This window comes from Trichosurus vulpecula, chromosome 2 (genome assembly GCF_011100635.1).
Source record: "Trichosurus vulpecula isolate mTriVul1 chromosome 2, mTriVul1.pri, whole genome shotgun sequence".
NCBI classification, from domain to species: Eukaryota; Metazoa; Chordata; class Mammalia; order Diprotodontia; family Phalangeridae; genus Trichosurus; species Trichosurus vulpecula.
In genome coordinates this window covers 449,026,681-449,033,014 of record NC_050574.1, presented here as the reverse complement: position 1 = coordinate 449,033,014, position 6,334 = coordinate 449,026,681, and positions in this window count along the sequence as shown.

Below are 6,334 nucleotides of genomic sequence, written 5' to 3'. Positions count from 1 at the left end.
TTTAATTGGTGAGGGTCTTTCATCCCCCCCACAAATATTATTATTCTGTTTCTTAATTCCTTTCCATATACTTGACCCCACCAATACTTTCCATATGCTTGACCCCAAACCATTAATTCTGTTTTTCATTTTTTAGAAATCAAATTTCATTCTTATCTACTGTTGCTCTATTTGGCCTGATAATTCAGGTTAAAGGAAATATCTGGGTTTGAGATTTCTAGAAAGTTGGTGGTCAGGAAAATGCTGAAATCACAGCAAGCAGGAAAAAGCAAAAGCACACAAGCACACAGACACAGACACAGACACAGACACACACACAGACACACACACATACTATATGGTAATAAAAGCTAATTTCATCCCACAGATGCAAGAAAGCCATCCAGCAAGCATGAGGGTGTGGGAGACATGTCAGGGAAGAAATACACTCAAAGCTGAGGTTCAGGTGGCAAGATTATATACTCTAAAATTGGGCTTGGTTGTACCGACATAGGAGGGGTCATTTGTAGTCAGATCAACAGCAAAGTTGATATGTAGCAAAATACATATATATATATATACATATATATATACATTTATATATATACATATATATATATACACATATATATATACATATATATATATATATATATATATATATACACATATATATTTATAGCAAAGTTCTCAGGGGTTCTTACTGATATCAGGCTTAAGCTCCAGTAGGGAGAGGTTTATTTATGTTGGGGGGAGGGGAAGGGGAACCACAAACTGGTCTCAATCAAGGTGGGAGGATCTAATATTAACTTTCTAAACAAGGTAAGGAGAATGACTCAAGGCCCCTGCAACAGATCGAGAGTTCATCCAATCGAAAGTTAAAGGTCTCATCTCCCTCATATCGAGTTAACAGTGGGAAAGTATAAGCTATCTCTTTTTGCCAATATATTTCCACGGCATTAGGACCATTTAGCTTAAGTGACTCCATATTGGTGTCCTATCATTATAAATGTGATACCCAATAATAGAAAATTTACAGTTATCACAATCAGAAAATAAATTAGCAAAAAATACCACATACTACAGAATTTATTTAAAATGAAAACAGGAAAATGGTCATTTTCATTATTTCCATGGTATACATCCATTCATAGGTGCTTTATATAAAAATAGTAGAAATCCCCCTGTCTCCAGAGCAGATTAGAAATCTATATATACGCTTAAAAAATTGCTTCTTTCCTGACAAGGCATATTGCAGAAATGCCTGTATTTTCACTTAAGGGTAGAATTTCAGGGAGTTGAGGGGAAGAGTCTAGATCTAAAATTTCACCTGTGTAGGGAATTCTTGGTAATGATACTCTCTTCACATTGCATCTCCTCCATAAATTATAGTCTTACAAAGGTATATGGGGCATCGAGAGGTTAAAAGACTTCTTTGGTCCCGCAGTCAGTATACATGAGAGATAGGATTTGAACTCATGTCTTTCTGACTGAAAACTGGTCTGTTTGTTGTTAAGACAATTTTCAGTCATGTCCAACTCTTTATGAACCCATTTGGCATTTTCTTGGTGAAGATACTGTAGTGGTTTGCCATTTCTTTCTTCAGCTCATTTCGCAAATGAGGAAACTGAGGCAAACAGAATTAAGTGACTTGCCCAGGGTCACACAGCTAGTAAGTGTCTGAAGTCAGATTTTCACTCTGGAAGATGAGTCTTCCTGGCTCTGCTCTACTTTGCCATCTACCTGACCTGGTTTACTATCTATAATAATGCTGGCTCTCAAAGAATAAATAAAAATATATGATAATAAATGCTTTGACGGTAGGATTAGTTTAGCCATAGGAAATGTTGATAGAATATTTAAATTGACTTCCTCCTCCCTCCACAGTCACTGGGTTGGAGTTTTATTTCTAGCTCAGGAACTGCATAAAAATAATATGGAAGATATCCAGTGTAAGGTCAAACAAAAGAAAAACTCCTTATTTGTGAGGTAATCATCTATAATGGGAAAAAAATACTGGGAATAACAAAAAACATATTGCCCAGAAAATGACCTAAGAGTTTTCCCAGCAGACCCATTTAGTTATTTGGTGTATTCTGAGAACATACTTCAGATGGACAATGTCGTTCAGCTGTTTCAGTCATGTACTACTCTGCATGACCCCATTTGGGGTTTTCTTGGGAAAGATACTGGAGTGCTTTGTCATTTCCTTCTCCAGCTCACTTTGTAGATGCAAACAGGGTTGAGTGATTTGCCAAGGTCGCACAGATAGTAAGCATCCGAGGCTGGATTTGAACTCAGGTTTTCCTGAATCCAGGTCTGGCTCTATTCACTGAGCCTAGCTGACTAGCTCACTTCCTAGATGACCCATTTAATTATCAGGTGTATTCTGAGAAGATACTTCAGATGGACAATGATCAAGGCTTAGAACTGAGTACTTGGATGAGACTGGGTTCAACTGCATTTTGAAAATGAAATAATACTTTTGAAATTCCCAAATTGTTTTCTTTCCTAAAGTCCACCCTGCCCCCAATCCTGCCTGAATCCATGACTTTACTAGTATGGATAAGTTAGGAGGGGGCTTCATAGAAAATCAATAAACATACTTACATGTCCATACATTGAGGAGATAGAGAATGCGTGCAGCAACCACAAAATACCTGAGGCTCTGGAGAGAACTACTGAGTCAAAAAAAAAATTCCTTCCTTTATTATTTAATTTCCCAGAATAAATCTGTATGTCTACAATCCATTTCTTACTTTCACTTTGACTTCTGGATTTTGGCACAATGAAAAAAATGTCAAAGTATTTTTCTTAAACTCCTTAGATCCCAAGTTAGATCATGTCACATGAGTCCACTTTATGTCTCCATTACTTCCAACGATCACTGACATGTGGCATCACTCTCCAAGGAGTCATATAACCTCAGTGTTTTCCTAGCAATTATTACATGATTGCAAATCATGGAACCACACAACTGCAATAAAATTTGAATTACAACTAACCCAAAGAAATGCATGATTGATACAACTAGGTTGCAAAATGTAACCAAAAATAGATTGTATGTGAGAAAATCACGATCATAAGAGGAAGCTGGCTGAGCATGTAGAAAACATGAGGGAAAACAGATGGAACAATCCATATGGAAGAGAGGGACCCTAAGGTCTTAAATTAAAACCAAGTGGAAGAACTTTGGCAATATAGATAGATACTATTTGGAGGATTGATAAGAAAAGATCGACAAGAATGGCAGAAGACATGGAAGAACTTTGATCTACAAAGTTGGAGGTAATAAAAATGTCACCATGGATTCACCAAAGCACTAATTACTTAAGTCGGTAGTCTCCAAATTTATTTAATTACTTCCAAGGGAAAAAAGCTGTATTTATACATTTATATAGAAAAGCTGCATAGCATAGTTGATAGAGATCTAGCCTCAGAACCAGGAAGACCTGTGTTCAAGTTTGATCTCTGACACATACTGACTCTGTGATATTTGACCAGTCACTTAACTTCTCAGTACTCTTAGGAAACTTACTGACCAGAAGATGCAGAGAACATGCTGACCAGCATGGATAAAAAGAGGTTTTCTTATGAAGAAATAATCCATAATGATGAAATCATAGGTCTTTCCCATCTTATACATATAGTAGAATGTGCCTAACAAACGCTTATTGATTGAATATATTATATAGATTTTAAAACATACAAAAAGGCAAAGTTAAAAAGATGAGATGCAGGTAAAATAACTGTTTTAAAAATGTTTCCATTTATTTTATTGGTGTAACAACCTTTTTGCTCTTGATGACATTGTAACTTTTATTGAGAGAAATATAATTGAATATGCTTCATTATTTTTGAAATTTTAGTTTAACATTTTATGTTAAAATGATTTAAACGTCTGATTCTAAGTTTTACTTTGATTCTTGGTTTTAAATTGTTTTTATGTCAAAAAACAAAAACAAAATGAAATGTTGCTAAATGAAGATACCTATATCCACATACAAGGAACAATAACAGCTGCAGCAGCCGCCGCCTCAGCAAAAGATATCTCGTAAAGATACATGGATCCAAATGGAAGGATGACACTTATTAAATCATGATCTGTATATTTCTATCCCATTTATGAACAGGGTTAGAGCATTTTTTTATTTTTGTGTTTGTCGTTTTAATGTGTCTTGTAAATTTCCATTTCCCTTTAGATGGGTGATGGAGTTTAAGGGGCATGCTTTCTGGAAATGAGGTACCTTGTCCTGAGGATGGTTGTTTATTCTAGTCAGAAGGGTTTCAGAGGCAGGGCAGGTGGCAAGATGAGCAAGTAACCTTTGTTTTCTGGTGATGGCTGGCTACATTCTTCTATTTATGAGTAGGCTACAATGGTATCGACAGGGGAAGGAGAATCCCAGAGGCAGATCAGGGTGACAAACATGAACAGCTATATTTCTCTCCTCGATTCTAATATTTTCTTCTTGAATCCTGATGTAATCTTTGAATAAGCCTTTGGGAAACCACCAGCTTTGGCACCTCTTCACTGGTATGCCTTTTGGTCATTTCTTATACCATCAGGACTACTGTTCTATGTAGAAAAGAGAAGGAAAGGACATTGACAATTTGTTGGATAAAATGAGTTTTTAATATTTGAGCACTTGTCCAGAAATGAAAGGTTTTGTCTCTGAAGTCCTTCCTGGCACTGTCAAATCATTCAACATCAGAAACTGATGAACTTTTATGAGTGGAAATGAGATTAGAAAAGAGATGTTTCCATCAGTTTTTCCAAAGCATCCTAAGGACAACACGACCTTTCCATTTGACTTTCAGGTGAAACCTTCCATGTTTGTTGTCTCTACCAATAAAATGTGAGCTGCTTAAGAGCAAGGATTGTTTTAGTTTTCTGTTTAAATTCCCAGCATGTAACTTAGTGCTTTGCACATAATAAGTGTTTAATAAATGCTTCATTCTTCTATTCCTTCAAAATTTAAACCATTCTGCAAACCTTTCAGTGTGATAGGTACAATTCTGTACAGCAAGGAAGATGGAAAGATAAAGATTTAATCCTTGCTCCCTCAGGGATTCTAATCTGTAGATTTCATCCATTGACACAATTTCCCTCTCTCATTGCTAAGAACTTGTGAGAAGTACTGAGCTGGGTTTAACACACAAGTAAAGGATTTTTTTTTTGCATTTCACAATATACTTAATAAATGATAATTAACATTGAGTAAAACAAAATGATCTAGCATCTAAAGGAAAAATTGCTTTTGAACATTTTGATTAAATTTAAAATAACTTTCATTCAAAAGTAAATCTTTCACTGGCCTTAGAATCTCAGAAGTATGTCATGCTTACATTCTTTGAAATTTCAATAAACGTACTCATGCTTCAACAATATCCATCACTAAGTAGTTAATTTATATTTAATGGGACCTTTAACTCATATGCCCAATGATGTTTTATTGCATTCAGAAACCATCCTCATTTACCTAAACAATGAACAACTTAATTACTTCAAAGCTTGTTGGTTCATTCTTAGACAATTGCCTTTTAATGTGGTACTCCACAGCTGACTCATCTCTAGGCTCAGCTGGTGTCTTATAAAAGAAAGTGATTAAAACTAAACCTATAAATTATATACCTTAGACCAGAGAAAGATCTCTATAGTGATAGTGTCAAATAATATACTCATATTTTAAGATAAGCTATTAGTTCTTGATTTATATGTAAGCACGAAGGCACAAGAACTTTTGTTTCCTGTTTCTAAATGAACTTTTGTCTATATTCAAAGATTTTTTTTTTCCTTTGCAGATATACCAGAATCTTGTTCATACCTAATATTCATTTCAGGCATGGTAGCAATTCAATGCAAGAAATAATACACTTTTCTATTTCACCATTATAAAGTTAGGTTAATGGGGCAGCTAGGTGGCACAGTGAGTAGAGTATCAGCTTCAGAGTCAGGAGGACCTGAGTTGAAATCTGGCTTCAAGCACTTGACACACTTACTAGCTGTGTGACCTTGGACAAGTCACTTAACCCCAATTGCCCTGCCTTCCCCCCTCCAAAAAAAAAGAAGATAAAGTTAGGTTAATGTGCCATGCATACACACATGTATACATATATACACACATATACATACATATGCACATGTGTGTATGTGAATACATAGACATACATTATAATATGCGTACATATATAATGACATATAGATATAAAAAATATGATATAGATATAGAAACACATTTAGGTGCAATATAATAACAATAGTGAAAGAGATAGAGATAGATAGCTGAATGAATGAAATACAGATAACTAAATGATGCATAGATACATGATAGATGATAGATGGTATATAAATAGA